The sequence below is a fragment of the Cervus canadensis genome, chromosome 5 (assembly GCF_019320065.1).
Source record: "Cervus canadensis isolate Bull #8, Minnesota chromosome 5, ASM1932006v1, whole genome shotgun sequence".
NCBI classification, from domain to species: Eukaryota; Metazoa; Chordata; class Mammalia; order Artiodactyla; family Cervidae; genus Cervus; species Cervus canadensis.
Genome location: NC_057390.1, coordinates 99,369,304 through 99,394,043, shown reverse-complemented (window position 1 = coordinate 99,394,043; position 24,740 = coordinate 99,369,304). Strand labels below are relative to the sequence as shown.

At 60.8% G+C, this 24,740-nt stretch overlaps 1 protein-coding gene across 1 annotated transcript in view; it reads left to right on the top strand.

Annotated features, from left to right (window-relative positions):
- Positions 1 to 805: 805 nt before the first annotated feature.
- FAM163B (family with sequence similarity 163 member B) overlaps positions 806 to 24,740 on the top strand; it is a 29,332-nt gene continuing 5,397 nt past the window's right edge. The window contains exon 1 of the mRNA XM_043470118.1: positions 806 to 1,098. The gene's annotated coding sequence lies outside the window, so the exon portion shown is untranslated. The remainder of the gene's footprint in view (positions 1,099 to 24,740) is intronic.

The window sequence follows — 24,740 nt, the reverse complement described above, 5'->3', positions numbered from 1 at the left end:
CTAACTCAAAGCCTTTTAACTTCCAGAACTTTCTCAGTTCAGGGTCTCTGAGGCCGCAGCCTGGAGTGTCCGTGGGGACAGAGGTCACAGAACACTCCGCTCGGGTCAAGGACCTTCCATCAGAACGTTTCCTCTGGTACCCAGCCCAAAGCTGCCTCACTTTAGCTTCTGACCGTTGGTCCTGAGGAAGAAGTCCACTCCCTTCCCCTAGGGATGCTCTAAGAGGTCCAAAGACAGGTATCCAGCCCCCAACACCGGCCAGCCCAGCTCAGGATCAGCACTGCCCCCTTCTCTCACTTGCTCTGTGCCTGCTAACCAAGAAAATGGGGGGAGGAGGAGGAATCGTGATCAAGGCAAGCATTTACTACGCACTCATTGTGCGCCAGGCACCTGGACGTGGTTGAATTTCATCCTCAGACCGACGTTCCAGGCACTGCTCCTAGTCCCATTCTGAAGATGGGAGCCAGAGGGCACCCCAGTAAGGGACTTGCCCCAAGGTTGCACTCTTGGTAAACAAGCAGCTTCGGTCCGGGTCCCAATCTCAGCGCGGTGGAAACGGGGACCGCACGGAAAGCAGGCGAAGAGCCAGGGAGACCCACAACGCGCGGGGCGAGGGTGGGGTCGCTCCCAGGCCGGCGGGAGGTCGCGAACCCCGGCCCGGAGCGCACCCGCCGTCAGCACCAGGGACAGCTCCCAGGCCTCTCCCCGCAGCCCCCGACGACGCCGCGCGCGGGGTCGGCGGCGCGCTTCTCGCCCGGCTCGGGCGCGCGCCCTCCCCGCCTGCGCGCGCGCCCCGCGCCCGGGACGCGGCTGGAGCAGCGCGCGTGCCGCTCGCCGGGAGCCAGCCTGGCGTCCGGAGCCGCGGCGCAGCCGGCGCTGGCTAGGGGCTGCCGCCTGGGCACGCAGCCGCCTGCCGCGGTCCTCCGGGGCCTCTCCCGCGCCCGCCTCGCCCGCCGGGCCCCAGCAGGCGCCGCAGCCGTGGCCTGGGCATGAGCGGCCGCTACTAGCTGCGCCTGGCCTGGGACGGACGCCGGACCGCCCCGTCACGTGCGCCCAAGTCCTCGGCCAGCCGGGGCCGCGCCGTTCCCATGGTTCAAGGTAAGGGCCGAGCGGGCGCGCGGGTCACGGGGCGCGTGGGCAGAGGAAGCAGGCGGGGAAGCCCAGGCGCAGTGCCTACTTGGTCTGAAGCGCCCACCACAGCCTGCCCCGGGCTGCCTTGCGCCAGGCTCCCGTCCCGGGCAGCTGCGGGGCCGCTGACACCCGTCCCATCCCTGGATGCCCTCAAAGTACGCGCCTGTCGAGGAGGCTGTGGACAGAACCGGAGGTGGGCAGCGAGGGCCTGAGGAAGAGACGGGGGCACCCACTGTGCCAAGGGATGCCTAGTCTCCCTCCCAGCCGGGGGATGAGGGATGCTGGAAAGGGAAAGTTTCCCAGCGGAGCCTGGCCCCATTGTCTCTGCCTCCAGGGGCTGAGCCCTTTCTTTACCAAGATCCGCCTCCCGCGAGACACCCTGCTGGGGCCAGACCTGCGGTGTCACCCATTCAAGGCACTCAACACCCAGGAGAAGAGGGGTATTAGCCCTCCTTGACAGATGAGGAAACCGAGGCCCAGGGAAGTTTAGCCACTTGCCCAAGGTCACACAGCCAGTAAGGGGTAGAGCTGGCCTCAGACACACCAGCCTGCTACCCGCCTCACACCTACCTTTGTCTGTCCGAAATCTCAGCTGAAGTGGGGGAGGGGAGCACCAGTCTGGTGTTTGGGTTTTTCCAGTCGGGGATGGAAAGACTCTGCAAACACTAAAAATCCAGAGGAGGTTTCCTGTCCACCCTCCGAGCTCTGCCATTTCAACTCACTCCACGTCCCAGACTCCCAAGGCCAAGGGCCACATGGGCATGAGGGATCCTGCCAGTGGGCAGCCCCCTGCAGCTCTGAGACTAGGATCTTGAGGGTCAAGTTCAAGGACCCATCTGGAAAATCAGGGAGCATCCTGGAGGCCATCGCCCCAGCAAGCCCCCTCGCATGCCCCCAAGAAGCTGGCATAGGAGACTAGGAAGGACCCCTGCCGGCCTTCCACCAGCGATGCTCTCCACCCAGGCCAGGCCAGGCTTTTGGGGGGCCTTCTAGGAACAATGAGAACTTCCAACCCCCCAAAGTTTGGGCTTGCCAGGAGAACACACGTGCCCATCTTCCCACCCTCCTCCTCCTCCTTGGGGGGCATTGGGTCTTGGTGACCGGGGCTCTTCTTGTCTAAGCAGGTGGGTGTGAGTACCTCCTGTGCTGGGAGCTTGTTTAACCCCATGCATGCTGACCACTAGCTTTCTAAAGAGCTTGTGTGCTAGGGGCTTCTGAAAAATCCGTCTTGCTCCTGAAGCCAGGGCTCAGGCAGTGTGGGATTTTCTTCATTCATTCCTTTATGTGGTAACGGCTGGCTAGACACCTGGAGAACAAGATGAAAAAGACAGAGTAATTCTCATGCCCTGGATCCTGCTGAGTTCCTGTCTCCCCATGGACTGCATTTCCAAAGGGGCTGAATCCCAGGGATTCACTAGGAAAGCTTGGAAATGGTCTCCTGAAGGGTTTGGGGTCTGAAAAGGACCTTCAGGCTCTCCCAGCCTCAGAGCTCCCAGGATGCACAGGAGTAGGGGTGGGGAGCCCTGCTGGCCTTTCTGGAGCGAGCGGATGCTCTGCTCCAGGCTCTTGCCCACAGAAGGGCTGCCGCTTCTCCATCTTTGTCACTCTAGCCTGGGCAGGGGAGAGCTCCCCAGAGCTCCCGTCCAGCCTCCAAGGCGTTGAGCCCCCAGACACCACGACACGTCAACACGGCCGTCAGACATGAATGAGGGTGCTGGGCGGGGAAAGGCGGCCACGGCCAGAAGGAGCCGGGACTTCTCTGTGGGCAGTTGGTTCACCTTTCTGGGTGACCTTGGACAAGTTGCTCTCTCTCCAGACCTTGCCTTCCCATCTGTGAAATGATGGGGTGAATCACGTCACGTCCCCCATGGGCCATTGTAAGTCCATTCATCGCAGCCCCAAATGGAGCAGGTAAGGCTGGGAGGAATTCCAGTCTTAGAGGAGTTCAGAGGGGTTTTGAAATCTCAGGGCTGGCCTGGGGCTAATCCCACCAATGCCGCTTCCCTCTCCAGTGAGGACCCCACTTGAGTGTGGGGTCTTGCCTGTCTGGGGGCTGGTTCAAAGTCACCGACTCCCAGCACTGATTCCGGACGAGGCAGGTAGAGCGACCGGCCGGGAGGCTGCGGAGCCTCATTCCCGCAGACAAGCCTCTGGGCTCCGGCCGCGTGGGCCGGCTCTGTGGAGGGATGGCAGTGGGAGCCCAGAGGAGCGATTACAGCACTCGGGGGGGCGAGGGGCCAGACGGCGCCGCGGGAGAGGTTCATTACATCTCAGTGAATCACTTCTGACTCAAGGCAAGGGGCAAGGCAGAGTGGCAGCCGGCCCTTGTGTGGTCCTCCACGGCAGCCCCCAGCCTGCCACTGTCTCCAGAGGAGCAGGTCCATGTCTATGCATCAGTGAAAAGGCAATTCCCATGGCAGAGAGAGTGGATTCCAGGCTGCCCTGGGCAAGTCACTCAGCCTCCTCATGTGCAAAAAGGGGGGTGTTCCTGCCTCCACCTCCGGCACATGGGGGGTAACTGAGAGTCCTGGCCGCGTCACTGGTGCCCGGAGCCTAGTCCAGGGTCAGCCCTGCCGAGGCCACGTGGCTGGGCTTCTCTGCCTGGCTCTGCTGCCCTCCTTGGCCCTGCCTTTCTTGGCGGTGGGTCAGTCCCTTTGGATTTGGTCCAGAGGGGATTTGACAAGCCCAGCATCTTCAGTCTGCCAGCTTCTCTCCTTCCACTGTGCAGCAGAGAGGCTCCTGGGTGCCCAGCTTGCGCCTATTTGTCTTTGCAAAGCTCTTTGTTCCTTTTGGAATCAGGTCCCCTCCCTGCAGAGGCTCACGGTGGTGAACCTCCCCACCCGCTTCCTGGGGGCGTCCAAGGGTGGAGGGGGAGATGGAGGAACTGCAGGAGGAAACCCGGGTGGACGGGCCAGCTTGTCCTGGGCAGAGGGTAAGCAAGAACCCTGAACTCAGACCGAGGCATGGGTTCCAAGCCCAGCACTGCTGCTTGCCGGTTGTGAAGTGGGGACTGTGGCCCCTAATTCCCTGGGAGCCTTGGAGGGTTAAATAAGCAGTCCTGGTGAGAGCCCTGGGATTGGAAGTGGGGAGCAGGTGGGGATCAGATCAGGCAAGGCTTGTGAGCCCAGCTCTGTGGGTGGGCTTTCTCCCAGGTGTCCAGGAACCACAGGTGGGAAGAGCCTTGGAAGGACTTCAGGCAGGTCTGGCTCTCAGGGGTGCAGTGTGGAGGGGACCCGGGAGAGGGTGAGGCTGGAGGCAGGGAGGCTTGGGAGGAGACTGCGGCATTCAGCCAGAAGGAAAGCAGTGGAAGCCTGGGCCAGGAGAGGGAGAAGCAGGCAGGTGCCAGGCTCAGCTTTCCCAGCTGGCAGAGGTGAGAGAGGGCTGGACCGGCCCGGAGGCCCGAGTGGGGCTGATCAGGGGCCTGGGCAGAGGCCCCAGCCCAAGCCAGGCTCTTGGAGCTGCGGCCCAGCCTGCCACCTGCCCCAGCCACTGAGGACAGGCGAGCAGTGCGGCCCAGTAGGCATAAGCGCAGCCTTCGGGGCCGACTGGAGCTGTTTGTGTCTATGCTCTGTGTCCTCAGTGAAGCTGCTTGGCCTCTCTGGACCCCAGGTTCTTCATTCACAAAGCGGCAATGATGACGTCGAGTTCACACACCGCTGCGCACTGGCAGGAACCTCACTCCCCAGCCAGGTCTACCCTGGGGCGGCTCCCGCTGGGGGTCACGTCTGGGCTTGGCCACAGGCTGGCCTCACGGCTGAGAAGCGGGCAGACCCCATACTGGGACCACACGGTTCCCTGACGGTCACCTGCGTCTTGATCCTACCCGACCAGGTGCAGGGTCTCTGCAGGCAGCAGTAATGGCAGAGGTCGCCCCTGGGGGCACTCGCAGGCCGGTTCTGTCTGGCAGCTGGCCCTGTGTGCGGGCCTGGGTCCCTGGAAAACCGAATTCTCTCTGTGACTGTTATTACCACTGTTTGCCGTATTTAGTCGCCCATACCGTCCACAAGCCCGTGCTTCCTGGGTGGCTCAGAGGTGCAGAGTCCGCCTGCCAAGCAGGAGATGCAGGAGACCCAGGTTTGGTCCCTGGGTTGGGAAGATATGTTCTCTAGGAGGACCTAGTGCCTAAGCAACAACAACAACCGTCCAAGCATCAGCCCGGAGCAGTGGTCCTCCGCAGGCCAGCAGCTTCAGCATCCCTGGGGGCTGGTTGGTGGTTGGGAAATCAGGTTCTCAGGCTCCCTCCAGACCTGCTGTAGAACTCTGGTGCTCAGCGAAGTTTGAGACACACTGTTGTGGAAAACATACTCTAATCCAGAACAGGAAAAGGGCTGTGCCTGCAGAAGGCTCTTGTAGGTGAAGGTCTACCTTATGCTCCTCACGTTATTAATTAACATATATTCATTGTAGTCCACATTGAAGAGTTTTTTAAATAGAATAAATGCACGCCTGCTGTTAAAAAGAAAAAAATCAAGCCATCCAGCTTTGTCACAAAGTAAAGGCGCCGTTCCAGCTGCAGCCCCCAGCCCTGAGCGTAGCCGTCAGCGTTGCTGCAGCTACGCTGGGCGTCACCGGGGCTGTTCTGCCTCCCTTGTCCTTTTATCGGCTGGTCTGGAGCATCTTCCCACGCCAGCACCCCCTCCTCTCGTCGAGTTACCGGATGCCTCTTAGCAGGTTTTTGTCTGTGATGTGTAGTTTGTACAGATGTGTTCAGTAATCCCCACAGGGAATGGCTTGGGGCGCGAGAGGGAGGCAGGGCCCCGGGGGAGGGACATGCATGAATTGAATGAGCTGACAGGACAAGGGCAGTTCTCTGTGGATCGCAGCCTGGGTGTGAGCTGTCCCGGGCTCAGAGAAAGGTACCCTGTGGGCTGGGGCAGTCAGGGAAGGCTTCCTGGAGGTGGTGTTCTAGCTAAGCCCTGAGAGATGAACATGGAGTGGAGAGGAGCAGGCATGCTGGAGAGATGGCAGGTTTCTGCCGTCCCTGGGATGTGGGGGCACCGTCGGTTGGTAACGGGGGACCCACTGAAGATGCTCTGGGTTTCTCCACCTCTCTGCTCCCCGTGAGAACCACCTGGACTCCTTCCTGGGGGTCTCTCTGGCTTGAAGCACTCGAGAATGTGCTGTGATTGAAGTTGGTTTCCCCACTCACGGCCCCCTCTCTCATCCTCTGGCCTCTCTGCTGGGCTTGAAGAGGCACACGCGTGCACACACACACACGCACGCACGCACGCACACCCTGCCCCCTGTGCTGAGGGATTCGGCTGCAGTAAATGAAGGACCCACTGCAGAGCCCCCGCCCCCGGCCCAGCTGTGGCAGCCGCATTTGCAGTTGCTGCCGACGCACCCCAAGTGTTAGCGCCTGTTGTTTTGCCGAGTGTGGGAGGAGGCAGGAAAGCCTGGGGCTGCAGCAGGGACCTTGGGGGTGTGTTTGACCCAGCGGAGGAGGGGGGCGGCCCGGGAAGCATCGTTAGTTTATCCGGAACACTGTCCCGGGCTTCACCTTACAGGTGGAAAGATCACATTTACATCCTGTTTTCCAAATTCTTCCACTTGGCTTTGGCAAATGTGCCCACACTCCGTCCATTCAGGGACTCTCTTCAGACAAAATTAGAACGCTTACTTTTCAGTTCAAAGGCGAGCCTTGGAGCCTTTCTCCGCAGGGGGCCCTCTCCCCACGCAGCCACTGCTCTGGGAGCCCAGCAGAGCCGCCGGCTTAGAGAAGCACCTGCGTGTACAGTCAGAAACTGCATGTCTTTTCCTGCCGGGGTCTCCCCTCGAAACACTACAAAACCAACCCTGGCTTTGAGAAGGCCGATCCCAAGATGCAGTGACCCCATCCTGGTTTGGAGGAGGACAGTGAAAAGAGTCCGTTTCACCACAAAAACGGCAACCACGCCTTTGTCACTTTGAGCGTCTGGTGTTTACCTGTGTTGAGGGTTTGTTTGGTTAAAGCACTCATTATGCAGAAGGCTCCTGGCTCAGTGCAAACCCGTTTACAAAATGAAAAACATAGTCAACTTTAATTGTACCTTCGTGGAACTTCCCACATGGGAGAGTTCCCCCTAATTACTAAACAGATTTCTCTTCCCCCAAAATATTTTGTTTTATGACACTGTGTCTTGAATAATCACTTTCACGGTGGCTTTGGCTTCCCTGGTGTTTCAGACGGTAAAGAATCTGCCTGCAAGGCAGGAGACCCTGGTTTGATCCCTGGGTCGGGAAGATCCCCTGGAGAAGGGAATGGCTACCCACTCCAGTACTCTTGCCTCGAGAATCCCATGGACAGAGGAGCCTGGCTGGCTACATAGTCCATGGGGACTGAGCGGATGCGACTGAGCGACTATCGCTTTGTCACCGCTGGGCTGTGTCTGAGTTTTTGCTGTCTGCCCTCCGCGTCGGTGCCTTTAGACGTCAGGATGAGGGAAGGTGAGGGCAAGGAGGAGGGCGTGGGATGGGGGTGGATGGGGGCCGGCAGGGCTGCAGATGCAGTGGGAAGCTCAGAACAGGCACAGGTCTTAGGACCCGGCACGCGCTCCTCCAGCTGCTGACCTTAGGTGTATGACTGAACTTCTCTGTGCCCAGGTTCCTGGTCCACACAGACAGGGGCGGCCGTCCGCCTCTCACAGTGAGGATTCGTCATCACCCACCTAAGACCCCGCACACCCAGAGACGCATGACAGATGCAGCCTGCTGCTGGATTCTGGGGCCTCTGGCCTGGTGGGTGGGGGCCGTGGAATGGCTGTCGTGCTGGAATTCAGGTTTTCGTGCGTGTGATTGGCACTCATGTGTGTGTTCAGGCGTCTCCGACGCTTTGTGACCCCGGGACTGCAGCCCACCAGGCTCCCCTGTCGATGGAATTCTCCAGGCAAGAATACTGGAGTGTGTTGCCGTTTCCTTCTCCAGGGGATCTTTCTGACCCAGGGATTGAAATCACGGATCCTGCGTCTCCTGCATTGGCAGGCATTTTCTTTACCACTTCACCACCTTGAAAGCTGTCCTCACTGAGGCCAGCTCCCAGATGCCTGGTGTGATCCAGGGGCCCTGCAGGGGACAGACCCTGCTAGCTCCCACCCCCAACCTCAACACTGACCTCCCCTGCCGCACTTACTTCCATTCTGGAACATTCAAGACCCTCGTCCCTGGGGGTCCTCCTGCCTCCTCGCCTCCCTGCCTGAAAGATCCATGATGGCTGGCACAGGTCTGCCCGTCAGGGAAGTGACCCTGACCTCACGCCACCTCCCGAGGAGGTCAGGTCCAGGACACGCTCTTGGCCGGTCAGCACCCGGCTCTGTGGCTTGTCCCCCGGCCTCCTTCCATCTGCAGCCCAGGAGCCCGTACAGGATGGCAGCTGTCGGTCTGGCTCATCAGAGAGCCCAGACCTGGCACCTGAGGAGGAGCACTTACAGATTTTTGTCGGACGGCTGGATATTTCTGTGCCATTCTCCAGGTCAACCTCATCTGCTGGGGACAATGAGGGAGCAGTGGCCTTTGCCGAGTTTCCCTGGACTGAGGACCACCCGCCCCCAACATCTCAAGTCAGAAGCAACATCTGTTTTCCCATCTGGGTCTCCCTTCCAAACAATCCAAACCTGTTCGGAGAAGGAAGGGTTCAGAACTTCCCAGAGACAGAAAGTCAGCCAAGCTGGCAGGAGGTCGGCCAGCACCCAGGGGTCCGGCCATCAGCAGAGTCTGTTCCATGCAGTGCCCACTGCCCTCCAGCGGCGGAAGCGTCATCATCAGACGAGGTGTTGGTTGACGGCCCCGAATTCGCGGCCTCACTAGGTGGGGCCTCGGCTCCTGGCCAGGCCTTGGGGGTTAATGCCACTCTTCACTGACAGCGACTCCCGATTTTGAAAAAAAAAATCCTTTAATCTGCAAGACGGGCCCTTTCAACAACACGCCTACACTCACTTAAAAATGGCTGAGCCCAATTTTTTTTTAAAGGAAAATGGATGTAAACAGATCGCTTCGAACAGGGTCTTCGCTGGCTCCTGGGCCAGGGAAGACTGCCCAGGGCAGCTGAGCGGCCCCCAGAAGCGGATGAGGGGCTGCTGAGTCGGCCACGGTGGCCGAGGGTGGGAGGAGGGCTTGCGGCAAGTTTGCAGCCGGGGTGCCGGCAGGCCCGGTGGGCAGTCGAGCTCCATAAACCATCAGACGAATGAAGAGGCGAGGGAGTGGGCAAGGGGTGAGGGTGGAGCCAGGGGCTGACTGCTGCCCTTTGAGGCCTCTGTCCTGGGATGGGGGTGCACAGGCCCGGGGTGGGGGGGCCTTCTTCAGGGGCCCCCCTGGCTTGTACTTGGAGAGAAGCAGTCGTGACTCCAGGGAGGAGCAGAAAGCTTAGCAATTGGCTGAGTGTCAGAGGTGGTACTGCCCTCCTCTGCCCCCTGGGGAGAATTGGAGATCCGACCCCTTGGGTTGACCACCTTGGATGAATTGTGATTTCAAGAGGAGAAAAGTTCCCTTACTGTTCACGGAGCAGGTGATTAAGCCAGGTAATATCCAAAGGCCCTTCTGAACCTAGGAGGAGGAGACTGGGGGGATTCTGCTTCTAGGCATCTGTGGCTCAGACGTTCTGATTTTCTAAGACAGCAGGACTTGGGTGCTTGGGTCCTGGGAGTCCCTGAGTCCACCACCTCAGAGCAGCCTCTTCCCACCTGCTCCATGGGTCCCCTGGCCACCCACCCACCCTTCACCCTCTGCCCCCCACCTTCCTCCTTCCCCACACCCACCGCAGACCCTCCCTGAAGCCACAAGGCAGACGCTGAGCCTGACTTAAATGAGCTGCGCTGGTCAGAGGCAAGGGCCGGGGCCCAGGGGTGTTTCCGTGGCAGGGGCCAGGTCCCCCGAACTTAGAGGGTGCGTCCAGAGTGGTGGTGACAGCCCCGCCCCCAGTGCTGGGCGGTCCAGCCTGTGTCTGGAAAAGCCCGGTGGCTTGATTTACCTTTGCCTCATCTGACTTACCTTTGCCTCTGCTCATCTGCTCTTTAATCACCATTAGCACCACACACACACACAGATGTGCACACATATGTACGCAGAAGCACGGGAAACACACGCACACATAAACACATACAGACACACGTGTGCACACACACATACGAACAGATACACGTGTGCCCCCCCCACAAACACACACACGCAGCTCCGGGGCAGGTGGCCCGGCCTGGCTTCAGCAGAGGGGGCTGGCCTGGCCCCTCCATCTGCTCTGGGTGGTCTCCAGCGGGGGTGGGAGCTTCAGGGCCACCCCGGGCGTGCCGGGCGTGAGTTCACAAGTGTCCCAGCCGCCCAGGCCTTCGTTTCACTGAGTGTGGTTTCCTGGGTGGCCCTGGTCCCAGGCGTCAGTGCCCGCCTGCGGGGAGGATGGCATGCTGCCGTCCGAGCCCGCAGGGCTGCTGGTGCGGGGGGATTCCCTGCCTGAAAAGTCAGCTTACCCTGGAGAGAGCGGTGACGTCACGGGCGCTGTTCTACTGAGCCACCGGAGTCCGTGCCAGCCGGGGCGGGGGGCCGGGGGAGGGACGGGACATCCTGGCTTGCTTTCTGCCCCCCTCCCCGCCTCCAGCCCAGCAGCCAGGCGCCTGGCTCCTGGGCCAAAATTAACTGTGCGAGTGAGTGCCCTGCTCTCCTGGGTTAAGGGGAGCCCCACCTCCTCACCCCAGTGCGTGCCGCTTGCAACGGTAGCCATGGAAACTGCCTGTAACCTTGTGAACAGCTAAAATGTATGTAGTTTTTGGTTGGTTGTTTTTAAAAACATTATGCAGATTTCCTTTGCGCTTTCACACTCCTGTGGGGATGAGTGAGGGGAATACAGGGCACGAGGTCATCTTGCCAGCGTGCCTCCACCCCCCACCCCTGTGCTCACGTGGCAGGGCCCGGATCCCAGAAGCCGGGGTCCCCAGTGGGGTGAGCCCCTGAAGGGCCACTGCCCCTTCCACCTGGGCCTCCCCCAAGACAAGCCCTCACCACCCAGCCTCCCCCAAAGCAGGGAACTTCCCACACGGCTCCCCCGCCCACTGCTCAGGGAGGGTCCCTGGGAACCCAAACCCAGTGAGAACATAAGGCTCCTCCAGCAATAGGTCCAGACAGATGTGTACCCCGGCAAGGAGCTGAGCTGTGGGCCCTGCCCTCCAGGGCTTTCTCGTCGAGAAGAGGAGACCATGCTCGTATTGTCCTTTATTTCACCTTAATGTCAGAAAGCTGTTCTGCTGGGCAGAACATTCTAGGTTGGGGTGCCTTCTTTGGAGATGCTGCCCACTGTCTCCTGGCTTTCATCATCTCCGGAGCAAAGTCGGCCGTCCTTACCTGTATCCCTGTAAGCGGCCTGTGCCTTTTTCTCTAAAGGCACCTTTGTCTTCATCCTGGTTTTAAGGAATGTGGTTTGTTCCTTGGTGTTGTTCTCTTCGTGTTTCTTGTGTTTGTGTTTCTGAGTGTTTGGGTCTGTAGGTCCACAGTTTTACACCCACTTTGGAAATTTTTCATCCAGGACTACTTCTGATCATTTTGCTGCATCCTCCTTCCTTTAGGATTTCCAGTTACACGTATATGAGGTCACTTGAAGTTTCCCCTGTCTCTCTGAGGCTCTGTTTACTTATTTACATTTTGTCTTTTCTCTCTCTGTATTCATTCTGGATAGTTTCTATCGCTGTCTCTAAGCTCACCTGTCTTTGCTTCTGCACTATGTAAATTAGTGTTAACCCCATCCAGTATATTTTTCATCTTAGACATTGTACCTTTTTTTATCTCTAGAAATTTGATTTTGTTCTTTTTAACATCTTCCCTGTTTCTACTTAATGTGTCCAATTTTTTCTCTAGTGTTTCAACATGTGGGCGACAGTTACAATAACTATCTTAATGTTCTTGTCTCCTAATTCTATCATCTGTGCCATTTCTGGGTTAGCTGATTTTTCTCTTCATTGTGGATTGTATTTGTTTTTGCCTTTGCATGCCAAGTAGTTTTTTACTGGATGCTAACCTTGTGAATTTTACCTTGTTGGGTGCTGGACCCCGTACGTGTTTGTGAACTTTGTTCTGGGTTTTGGTAGTTGCTTGAAGATAGCTGGTTTCGGCCCTTGCTGTTATGCTCTGGGAGGCAAGAAGGAAGCACATTTAGTCAAAGCCCTCTGAGTTTCCTACCCAAGGCTCCAGGAACTATGAAGGTTTCCTCTCTGATAGGAGCAGGAACTATTCCTGGACCTGTGTGAGCTTCCAATATTGTTCCCTAGAATCCTTTCAAATGGTTCTTTCTCCTAAAATAAAGTTTCTCTCTCTGACCCCAGGGAGTGCCACCCACGTAGCCGTACTGATCGGCGTGCAGCTGGCTTTTCACGGGGACCCTCTGCAGGGATTCCTACTTCTCTCTATGTAGCTCCTCCTGCTGGGACCCTGCCGTGTGCAGAAGCATCCCTCAGCTTCCGGGACTCAGCTCTCTCTCCCCAGCTCAGGGGGACCACCAGGCCCCACCTGGATTCCCCTGCCCTGCAGCCCGGAGACTCACCAGGTGGGGAGCCTGTTCAGTCTGGACTCTCCTCATTCCTTGCCCATCTCCTAAGGATGGTCCTTCATCAGCTGACGTCAGTGCCTTGGGAACCGTTGTTTCATAGATTTTGTCCTGGATGCTTAGTTGTTTCAGGCCGTAGGGTAAACCTCCGCCCAGTTCCTCCATCTTGGCCAGGACCCTGATTAACCAGGGCTGCTCCTCAGGGCGTAGGTTAGTGCTCCCACTTATGAGAGGAGCCCCAGCATCACCCCCACTTTGTCAGTGAGCACAGAGACACAGAGGCGTTGAGTGACTTACCCGGGGTGGTGCCGAGCCTGGAGGCGAGCCCTGGGCCACCCCGTGCCGCCTCTCAGAGACAGTGGTTCCCCATCACACAGCCACCCAGGCCCGAAGCCTCGGGGTCCCCAGGACTCCTCCCCATCCTGCCTCCCAGTCACCGCCTTCTGTCTCCACCGCCCTTGTTACCTGAAGCCGATGCTAGCCTCCAGATGGCCCCTCCTACCCTGCCTCCATGCCCAGCCACCCGCCCCATGGCCACAGGGGGATTTTTAAAAAGTAGAACTGACCCAGTGACCGTCCTTGTCAACGCCCTCCTGTGCCTGCCCGCTGGGTTCACTCATTCACTCATCACTCAACTGAGCTAACACAAGCCACTGTTCCGGGCACCGGGACACAGCAAGAAGCAGAGCAGACAGAGCCCTGTCCTCGGTGACTCGGATTCCCGGGAGAAGAGACAGACAGTAAATGAATATAAAATGTGTGAAGGGGCAAGGGCTGGAAGGATGAGACTCTCGGGGTACGGGGCGGCCGTGGTAGGGAGGGAGGTTATTTTGGACAGACGGCCGCAGGTCTCTCAGGAGGAGACATCTGAGCAGAGACCTGCGTGGAATGAGGGCAGGAGCCCACAGCCCGTGAGAGCAGTGCATCGCAGGCAGAGAGGCAGCGTGCAAAGGCCCCGCGGCCGCCGTGGGCCTAGTGCAAGGCAGAGCAGGGCCCGGGGAGCAGGCGGGCTGGGGAGAGAGGCAGGGGACACGGCCCGGAGGGGCTGGTGAGGCGGGAGGGCCCCAGGGATGCAGCAAAACAGTACTCAAAACACAAAGGGGAGGCGGTCAGCAGGGCTCTGTCAAGGCTTTCCACATCTCCCGGCCAGGCTCTGGGCTGCCCGGAAGTCCCGCTCCCTGAGGAAAGGAAGAGGCTGGCACCCCGGCCCTGTTCCCTGCTGTGACCTCCACACGGCACAGGCTGGCTCACTGCCCACACCCCACAGATGCTCGCGGAGACTGGCGTGAACATCTTGTTCCAAAGAGGAGGACACGATGCCCGTGGTCGCCCTGGCACCAGGGCGAGGAGCCTGGATTCACCCCCAGGTCTGTCTGACTCCCAGACAGACCAGGGCTGCCGGCTCCCCCAAAGTCTGTGCTGACCATGACCTCTGCTCTGAGCCGTCTGGCCCTCACCCCCACGCGCCTCTGTTCCCCAGAGCATGCGGCAGCCCCTCCAGGCCTCTGTTCCCCGGAGCACGCGGCAGCCTCTCCAGGCCTCTGTTCCCTGGAGCACGTGGCAGCCTCTCCAGGCCTCTGTTCCCCGGAGCACGCGGCAGCCCCTCCAGTCCTGGAGTCAGGGTGCAGTGACTGGCTGTTCATGCTGGACGGGGTGCTTGTTCAATCACTGTGCGATGCCAGAGGTGGCCGGCATTTCTGTAAAAGTCTCCTGTCCCCCCAGCCTGACCCCGAGTTCTGCCTTTCACTGACCCTGGGCGAGTGCCAGTCTCTCCTTGAGCCTCAGTTTCCTCATCTGTAAAATGGGGTCAACTTTTCTGACTCCAGGGACAACGTGTGTGTGTGTGCTCAGTCGCTTGGGTCGTGTCCAACTCTTTGTGACCCCAGGGACTCTACCCTACCAGACTCCTCTGTCCACGAGATTTTTCCTGGCAAGAATACTGGAGTGGGTTGCCATGCCCCACTCCAGGGGATCTTCCAGACCCAGGGATTGAACCCACATCCTCTGCGTCTCCTGCATTGCAGGCAGATTCTTTCCCACTGAGCCACCGGGGAAGCCAAGGATGATGGTGCGGCTTAAATATGCGGAGCACCAGTGGTGCAGGCGCTGTCCCCATCTGCTTTCGCAGTCGGTAAACAGAAGCTCTGGGGGCAGTGGGGCTTTCATGACGCCATACAGCAGGCCAGGAGCGGAAGCAGATGTGGTCAGGGTCTCCTGGGCTCAGCAGCCTCAGTCTCCCCCTCCACTCACCCCTCTGGCATGAGCCCTTCACAGCCAGCTTGATCCTCTTCCCGGAAATGCATCAAAGGCTCCAAAGGCTCCGTCCGCCTCCTCCAGCACTTAGCTGCCAGGGGCTCTGCTGTGGCCAGTGACTCCATGCACGGGCACGCCGAGAGCGCCTCTGATTACTGGAGCCTGTGCATCAGGGGCTCCCAGGGCCTCTCGGGGACTGGCAGGAAGGTGGCGGCTCATACGAAAGCGTGGGGTATGCAGAGGACAGCTGGGTGCACAGAGGAGGGAGCAGGCTTCCTGCAGACGGGGAGACCTACACGTCGGCCGGCAGGGTCAGCAGGAATTGGCCGCCTGGAAGGAAGCGGGCGGCGGTCCCAGGGGCGTCCCAAGCTGAGGGACCGTGGGGCAAGGACAGGCCAGTGCCCCCACAGTGCGGAGGTGGGGCATCCAGGCTGGCCCCAGGGAAGTGGCTTCCATCCTTCCAGACGGCAGTCCTCCTAGGGAGCTCCCTGGTCCAGCAGCATCAGCAGCTCCTCAGGACCTTCTAGATGGGCATTCTCAGCCCACCTGGACCTCTGAGCAGAAGCTTCCAGGGGAATCCGTGCAGCCCACAGCCCCCCAGGGAAAGCCGGTGCAGCCTAGGGTGAGAATCTCCAATTTGAGGGGGGCCCTCGAGGGGGCAGGCACTGGCTGGGGAGCCAGTCTGGCCCAGGGTCCAGGAGGTAGGAGGGAAGGGGGCGGGATGGAGCGCTGAGGCCTTGGTGTTGTCTCAGGGGCCACTCCTGCCCCCGACTCACCCAGGCAGACAGTGCCCTGAGGTTAGGCCTGGGGGGTGGGGCGGGGTGCTCCCCAAGCCACAGTGGCACTGCTCTGTCGACCCTTGGGCTTCCATGGGCCCCTCACGGAGAGGGGAGGTCTCAGAAGTTGGGGTCGGCGCCAGCACATAATAGACAACAGACGTGTCAAAGGAGTAGACAGGCAAGTGGCCGGGACCGGCCGCGGTGTGGGTGGGAGGCTCATGCAGGTGGGGGTGGCCGGCTCACTTGGATGCCTCAGTGATCTGGCGGCCGTGGGGGTCATGTCACTGTGGCCCCCTCAGGCCTGGGCAGTGGCCGGCCCTGAAAGCCCACACTGCCGTGCCCGGGACAGCCATGCGGCTGTGGGGGCGGGAGCCCAGCCTGCCGCGGGCGGGCAGTCCTGGGTCACCGGGGACAGGTGCGTCCCTGCCAAGTCTCTGAGCCTCTGTTGCCCCCCAGGGTCTGGCTGAGTCACAAGGATTTTACCAAACGCTCGTAGGGTTTTATGGATCCCAGGGCTGAGCCGCAGTCCTGGGCCAAGGCCGAATCGGGTCCTGCTTGTGCCCCGGGCAGACCCAGACACCCCGCGTCTGTTCCTTACCCGTGCTAAGGGTTCCTGTGAGGGCGAAGTGAAACACGGCAGGCAGAGCCCTTGCCCAGCGCCCAGCTTTCGTACGTGCTTAGTAAGTGGGGCTCTGGCGGTCCCAGGAGCCCTGGCCTGGACGCCCTCCTGCACAGGTCCCCAGCTCTAAGCTGGTTCCGGGGGCTGTGCCCAGGTCTTAGACGAGGAAGGTAAAAAGAAGAAAGTTGTCAAGCAGCAGAAAGGGGTTTTGCAAACCCAGCTTCTGCACATGGTTATTTTAACGGATAGGAAAAGCCTGCCGCTGAGCTGGGCTTCCCTCAAGGGTCTCAAACCGCCCTCCTAGAAAGCCCCTGAATGGTGCACCCTAATGCCTTTCTCCTGACCGGGACCCCCGCCCTCCACGCCCTGACCTGGCCTGCAGCACCCACCGTGTGTACCGTCCACTCCACCTCCCCAGGACACACTGGGGGCAGCCATGCCGGAGCTGGGAGCCGCAGGGCCGAGACCCCATCCCTCACTTTCCCACTTTCAGGGCCCGCTCAGCCAGACCGTGCCAAACGGCCCCTGACAGTTCAGTCCGCCTGCCGCGTGGAGCCATCGCTGTGTCCTTGGGCGGCCCTGCCCACCGGTGGCAAGTGGAGTACGGAGCCAAGGCCCCCCAGGTCCCTGCCTTCAAGGGGCTTCCATTCAGCGGGGGACCGGGAGACACGTGCGCCCCGCCACCCATAGGCAAGCAGGGGAGGGCTGGGAGCAGGGGTGACCAGACAAGATGCCGACCCAGGGCTGCGTGCCCAGGCTCCGCCCCGCTCCCCACCTCTAATCGTGTGAGCTGTGTCTGTCTGTGTTTCCTTGTTGGCAGAAGGGGACCATGACGACCCTGCTCACACCCTCCTAGGGATTCAAGATGCTGATCAGGAGTGTGGTGCCCTGCCTGGCACAGAGGAGGTGTTCAGGATAGGACCGTGTGCTTACTGCTATTGTGAGGCCCTGGGGAGCCGCCCAGGGTGTTGGAGGGAGGCCAGGACCTGCCCAGACTCAGGTTCAGGGGCCCCAGGGCGGCAGCGTGGGCAGGAATGCCAGGTCCTGGGATGCCCCTGCAGCCTCTCTGCTGTGTTGGCGTTGCTGACCTCAACAGCTGAGGGGCCCGCAGAGAGATGGGCCTGAACTGTGAGCGCCTCCACAGCGTGCAGACTCTCTCAGACCACGAGAAGGGCAGTCCGGTGAGGTCTGGGCGCTGCTGAGCTCAACGTCCAGCAGCTGGGGGCCTCGCCCGCCTCCCCGCTCCCACCCCATTCCCACCGCCACCTGGGGGCCCAGAGACACAGTTCAGGGTTGCTGGCCTGTGGCCCTCACTCTGAGCAGACGTCGGGGTGACCCTGAGCCAGGCTCCCCGCCGAGCACAGCCACCCGTCGTCACGGTGAGCAGGCGGTGAGGTGTTCACAGCCTCCTGCACCCCTGGGCTGGCCCCCAGGGAGCCAGGCTCCGGCTTCCTTTGACCGCAGTCCACAGCGCATGCACCCCGAGTTCCTGCTCCTCTGGACGAGCCAGGCAGTGGGGGAGGCAGGGCCTCCAGGCTGGACAGCAGTGGCCACAACTCAGGCTTTAATTTTGCAGTGGGTTCTGAACGCCGGCCTCACAAGAGGACCCTCTGGGCCAGGCCTCTCCCCCAGCGCCGCCCACTGTCCCAAACGGCCAGGGAGACCCCGGGCAGCGTTGGCCGAGCTCCTTAACGGAGGCCAGGAGGGGCTCCTCCTGCTGCTCCCTGGGGACAGCACCCGCCTGGGGACCAGGCCAGAGGGGGCAGGAAGGCCACCCAGCTGGGGGTGCCCAAGTGGTGGGGAAGCCGGGACGCCCGGCCCACTCAGGTGTGGCAAATCCCTGCTCCCCCCAGTTCCCCAGCCACCAGGCCCTGGGGTCCGCCCCGAAGCCTCTCCTCCCAGACCACAGAGCCTCGGGCTTCTCTCCTCAGCTCCAGCTGTATCCCCAAGCAGGGCAGACAGGGCCACAGAAATGGGGTGTCCATCTGATTGGGTTTTCCTCTTTCATGGTGGGTTGACTCACTCCTCCAGCCTCAGTGGACCCCTGGGAAATGTGAGTGGGGTGATTGTGCAGAGAGAATGGTCTGAGCCCTGCTTCCCCCGTGGCCCGGGAGTGGGGGGTGCCCCGCGGTGCACCCTGGGGGAGCTGCGGGGTGAAATGAGATCAACACGCGGGTGTGGTGGTCACTGATGTCCTCCTGAGGCCTGACATTGCTGAGCTGAGGCCCGGAGAAGTGGGGAGCTGCGGCTCCCCATGGCACCCCAGTCTCCCTCCCAACCCCACTCCGGAGCTCTGCTGGGGTCCCACTGGGAAATTCTGGCTCCTCCTTCAGAAGCTCGAGGACCCTGGCAAGTCTTTTGTACACAGTCGGTGCCCCTGAGTCCCTGCCGGGCGCCCTGCTCTGGGCTGGGCAGCAGAGCCATGGACCGCAGGCAGGGCCCTGCTCTTGCGTTGCTCACCCCCAGGGGGCTGCGGGGAGAGCTTCTGGATGTTCGTGAACCCCAGAAATGGCTGGCAAAATGAGACAGCCCCTGTTCTCTTTCTGGGGTCCCTGGAGAAGTGCAGACTGCAAAGCGGACCAGCCCGAGGCGTCCACAGCATTTTCTGGACACCAGTAACCCAGCCCCAACCCACCTGGCGGTACCAAGGCCCGCTGCTGCAGGCATCCTCAGGCCTTGGGACCCAGGGTGGGCACAGGCCCGGCTCACTAGATCCCAGTGCCCGGCTGGCCCGGGTGCTCTCTGGGCTGGGCTGGGCTGATCTGGCTGAGGATGGAGCTTGGCGGGGCGGGGGGCCGCTCCAGGTGCGGTTGGGCACAGCCTCTCCAGGCTCCAGGCCGCTCCCGCCACCGCCCCCCCCCACCCCAGTCAGGCTCTGGGTAATATCTCGGAGACCAGCCGCAGCGATGCGGCGCGCTTCGCCGTCTATTTATTACCAAACGCAGGAATCTGGGAGCCCGCGGAGCGTGAAATTAGGACCAAATGTGGAGGAGGTCTAGACAGGAACTCCGGCCGCTCCCGCTCGTGGACGACGGGGCCCTTGGGTTCCCAGGAACCAGACAGATGCTGCGGAGGGAAAGCCGTCAGCCAGACACCAGGGTGGGGAGAGGCTGGCGGGGGCAGCAGACCCGGATCCCTGGCCTCGCCCTGCCCTCTGCCCGCCGCCCCAGCCCTGGCTCCCGGTCTAGAAAGGAGCAGGAGCATCACCACTGCTTGGTCCGATGCTGCTAGCGAAGCAGGCGGATCCAGGGCCCCACTTAGACCCGCTGAGGCTTGGGCCTCTGCAGGCTGCCCAGGGTCTGGTCCCAGAAGTGGCTGGGCGGGTTGAGCCGGAGGCCCCGCCAATGCAGAGGGTGCAGGGCTGGGTTTCTCCTTGGCTCCTGAAAGCGCAGACTGAGCCTTCAGGAGGCACAGAAGGCAGGGCCTGGCGGGCGGGGAGGGGGGATGTTTGCCTACAAGACAGACTGAGGAGGCTCAGTCCTTGGTCTTCAGGGCAGGGAGGGGTGGGACGGAGCTAGAGGAACAGAGAAGAATTGGAGGGTCTGAAACGGGGCGGGCCTCGTGGTCCAGATGGCGGCCACGTGGGGGCTTCTGCCAGGGGAGGGGCTCCGGGGCAGGGGGCAGGGGGCAGGTGGGCCAGCGTCTGGCTCCCCCGACAGGTGTTTCCTGCTCCCACCTCCACTCGTCCGTCTCACGCCCGCAGGAGACAACCAGAGCGCGCACAGCGGCGGCTCCCCGGAGACTGGGGCTGTGGGGAGGGGGCCGAGGCCTGCCCAGCCCCCCTCCACAGACTCCGGGGCTGGGGGTGCCCAGAGGGGGCACCCCCCCTCTCAGCTTGTCCCTGTAAAAGCCAGGGGCGGGACAGGGAAGCAAAGCCGTTTATAAAGCTTTAAAACCGTTTATGGTCCCAGGGGGCAGATTAACAATTCAGCGCAATCCTGGCCAAATCGTCTTGGCGGGCGGGCAGGCGGTGCGCGGAGATTGGGGTGGGGGCGGGGGCTGGCGGCTCCCCCAAGCTGTCACTGGACCCGGGGCCCCTCACTGTCCCTTGCCTTCCTCTCCCAGCCCGGCCCATCAGATAGCCATCCTTCCGGGACAGCTCGGAAGCCTCCTCCTCCAGGAAGCCCCCCACGGTTCCCCAACACAATAGCACCCCCTGAACCCTAAAGCAGTTGGCTGGTCTCTGGGGCACTCAGCCATTCGCAGGACGCAGGTGTCAGGGAGACGCTGGGTCAGCCCAGTTTCCCTCTAAGCTCCCGGGCAACTGTGTCAAGTGTGTAGGGGGTTTGCATCCTGATGCATTGCTTGGATCAGCAGCTCCACGTTTTCACATTCGTGTCCTGAAATTGTGTCGTGCATCTCAGTTATCCGGACCCCTCACAGGCAGGGCTGGTTAAGGACGCACACCTAGGTAGGTGCTTGAAGTCCAGAGCTGACGGAGTCGGTTCTCTACCTCCTTCTGTACCCACAGTACAGAGGAGACTGCAGAGGACACCAAGGCCCAGGGGGCGGCCTGTGACCCAGGTTCCCAGTGAGCAGACGGCAGGGCACTCCCCCACCCGCCCACCCACCCTCATGGGCAGGCCAAGGGCCCCTCAGACCGCTCACCTCGGTGTCCCGCTGGGCAGAGTCCCGGCACAGGAAGGAGAGCCGGAAAGCAACAGCTCAGCAAGGCCTGGGCCTTGGGGAAAGGGCCTCTGGCTGCCGTTCTTCCACTGACTTGCTGTGTGAGGTCACGCGTGTCCCCCCCCCCACCCCGTCACTACCCCTGCGCTGGCCTCAGTCTCCTCCTACCGCCCCCGTTAAGCAGAGGGTGGGACATGGTCCTTGCAGCAACGGGCACTCCAGGGTTCTGTGAGTTGCTTTAAGAAGTCCAGGAAGGCTTCCTGGAGGAGGAGGCGTGTTCTGGGCACTGATGGCAGGCCAAAGCCTGCAGAGGCAGAGAGAAGAGCGCCCTTGGGGTGGGGCCAGGTAAGGCGGAGGGGCGGCTGGAGGGTGGGGGCCAGGAAGCCACGTCACTCTCGGGGGCTGATGTCAGGCTGGGGTGTAAGCGAAGCTGCCAGGGGTGCGCGTGGGTGCCTGCTGCCGGGCCTGGGCCTGGGACCGGCGCCCAGCTCGGGCGTTGCTGCCCCTTGGCATGCCCGTGTCTGCAGAGTGAGGCTGAGGCGCTCCAGCTGGACAGGGCGGGGGTGTCAGAGCCGTGGCTGCTGACAGCCCTGGCGCCTGGCCTGTGAGGGCACCCTCCCATCAGGCCACCAGGCTGCCCGCCGCTGGAGGCCTCCCTCCCAGAGCCAGGAAGACCGAGGGGCCATCTGTGTCTCAGACCCGGAGGGGACTGCGTGGCCACACCCTCGGGGACCCGGTGGAAGGTTTAGATGCAGAGAGGGAGGTGTGTCCGAGCGCAGCACACCTGCCTTCTGGCGGAATCCTCCCGTGCGCTCCCATTCTGCAGAGGAGGAGACTGAGGCCCAGAGAAAAGGAAGCAATTGGAGCCCTGTCCTTGCAACTGGCAGGAGACAGGGCCACACGGGGAGCAGCTTGCCTGCCGGGGCGGGGTCCGGCTTCCCTCCTGTCCTGCCTCCCCAACCTCTCCCCTGGCCGGCGAGTCCCCTTATCCGTGAGACAGGACCATGGTGAGCTTTCCGGGATGCAAGTAGCAGAGACACACACAAGGCGGCGTGTTCTCAGCGAGTTGCCCCGCAGACCCCAGGGAGGGTTGGGACCCTGTACCCCGGGCCCACAGCCGCCTCTCTGTCCTGTCCTCCCGCGGCCCGGCTCCTCTGGCTCCACACCCAGGCTGCCCTGCTGCAGTCTGGGCACCCACCGAGGGTCAGGGAGTGGGGACTGGCCAGTCTCCAGGCCCCGGTTCCGTTTCCTGGGAGAGAGAAGAGGGCCGGCCCAGCTGGGGTGGGGTGAGTCCTTCCCACCCTGTCCCTGGCAAGCGGTGTCCAGAGGGGCAGCAGCAGTGCGCACGAGGCTGCGGGACCCTCTGGGCCCGGGAGACCCTGGGCTCCCTGCGGCAGGCGGTGGGTCCCACATGGCCTTCAGCTGTGATGGGCCCGTTAACGGAACGACACGCATGCTTCGCGTGGGGGCTGGGCTTTGGCTCAGCCAGTGGGACTGACCTTGGCCAACTCTGAACCTCAGTCTCTTCATCTGCAAATTCGGGGTCCCAATGCCTGTGCTGCCCCCCCACCGCCCCTGGGGGAGGCCAGGGAGGGCTGCCAGGGTCCCATCCACTGCCCACTCTCTGGCCACCCCAGGGTCAGGCTGAGATGAGCTGTGGTGTCCCTGTGAGTCGCCGGAGGGCAGCGTGGGGGCACATGGGGCCCGGCGCTTCGCCGGCAGCCGCCTGCTTCGCTTTGCCTCACCTCCGTGAAGGGCGTGCAGTGCATCTGGACAACAGGCCTGGCCCCTGGCCAGCATCCCCCGCTGGCCGCCGCCTCTGCACAACCAGCTCCCTGGATCAGGCCCCGGTCGGCCTGCACCCTTGGCAGGGCTGGTGGGCCAGCTGGCCTCAGCCCCCCTGGGGGCCAAGGGAGGTCGGAGCTGCCCGGCAGGGTGCCCAGGAATGCAGGGGTCCCTGGGGCTGCTGCTTCGTCTGTGTGGCCTGTGCTGTGTCTTCCTGACCGGGCCCCGTGGGCCCAGCTGTCTGGACCTGCCTGTCTACACTTCTGTCTGTCTGAGTTTGGAGCTGTCTGTGAATCTGGGTCTTGTCTCGCTGCTCCGGGCCTGTCTGGATCTACCTTTCTGTCCCTCTGACTGTCTGCTCGGAGTCTGGGGTCCCCTCTCCGCGTGGCCTCTGGCACACAGTGCTGGCTGGGCCCGACCCCACAGACACGTCCATGCCCTCCTCTGTGGACCGGGGTCTGCGGGACCCCTGCCCAGCCCCTCCCCGCCAGGCTCCCTAACCCTGCAGACTAGCCTGCGGGGACCCCCTGAGCCTCCAGCCTCGCCACGCGGGGCTCAGGTCCCCCCACCCCTGACCCTCCGCCTGCCAGACCCCCTGAGTCTCCCGACGAAAGCCCCGTCTGTCAGTTCTTCTCACACATTCCTGGAAGAAGGAAAATCAGCCCAAATTCCAGCAAGTCTTTGGCAAGGCTTATCAGCAACTTTAGAAACGTGCACACCACAAAACTCTTCACTGCGCGTTCCCAGGAACCTGGGATGTAATGCAGCTCCTGGCCCACGGGGCCTGGCTGAGCGAGCGGGGCCCCTCCATGCGGCGGGGCCTGTGACAGGGGTCCCTGTGGACAGTCTCTCGTCTAGGAGAACCTGGGCATCTGGGGAGAGATGTCTGCGTAACCAGCGAAGGTGTGGAGGGTGCAGACAGAATGTCACGTTCGCTTAGGACAGGGACAGAAATCTGTATTTGCTTACCTTTTTGGAAAGAAGCCATGGAAGGGCAAACCCAGAGCTCAGTGAAACTGTCAGTTCGGGGCAGAGCAGGGAGGAAGCAGGACCTCTCTGAATGCACCTGGTTTTATGCTTTTGACTTTGGAGCCAAATGTTTTCTGCAGTGAACAAAGTGGACTGGTGACTCCCTGGAGGCCCAGTGGTTAATTAAGACCTCACCTTCCAGTGCAGGCAGGGGCTTCCCTGGGGGCTCAGATGGTGATGAATCCGCCTGCAGTGCAGGAGACGCGGGTTTGATCCCTGGGTTGGGAAGATCCCCTGGAGGAGGGCATGGCAACCCACTCCAGTGTTCTTGCCTGGAGAATCCCGTGGACAGAGGAGCCTGGTGGGCACAGTCCATGAGGTTGCCAAAGAGTCGGAGATGACTTGCGACTGACGCTTTCACTTTCCAATGCAGGGGGTTCATGTTCCATCCCTGGTCAGGGAGCTAAGACCCCGTGTGCCTCACAGCCAAAAAACCAAAAGAAATAGCAGCAATATTGTGACAAATGCAGTAAAGACTTTAAAATACTAAAACCACCTTTAAAAAAAAAAAGCTAAGCTAAATCAGTGTGTTTTTCTTTTTAAGACAGTAAAAACTAAATGAAATAAATGAACCTAAATATCGAGGTAGTGGGGGGAAAAAAGCATCCTAAGAATTATTTTAAGTGACTTCGAAACAGTCTTTTTACTTCACATCCCTAAGGGCACAAAAACAAAAAGAATAACAAATATCAAATTCCATTCAGTAGTCTTGTTAGTAAAAACTTTGGTAAGGAAACTTTTAAATGGGAAAAAGCAAGTAAGTGATGAAGTGTATGTTATGAGGAAATAAAACTTGCACTGTAAAAGTCACATAGACATCACATTTTTAACATGGAAAAACCCTTTCATCTCTAATTTTAAGTGGAAATATCAGTATAAACTCATGTTCATTTTTCTCTCCCTTAAAAGAAAAGTCTTTCCTAGATCTGGCCACTGAAAAAGCCCAGAACCATGGCAAAGCCAGAAGCAACTAGCTCCTCTAGGGCCCAGACTGTGGTCTCTAGAACCACTTCCCAGCAAGAGA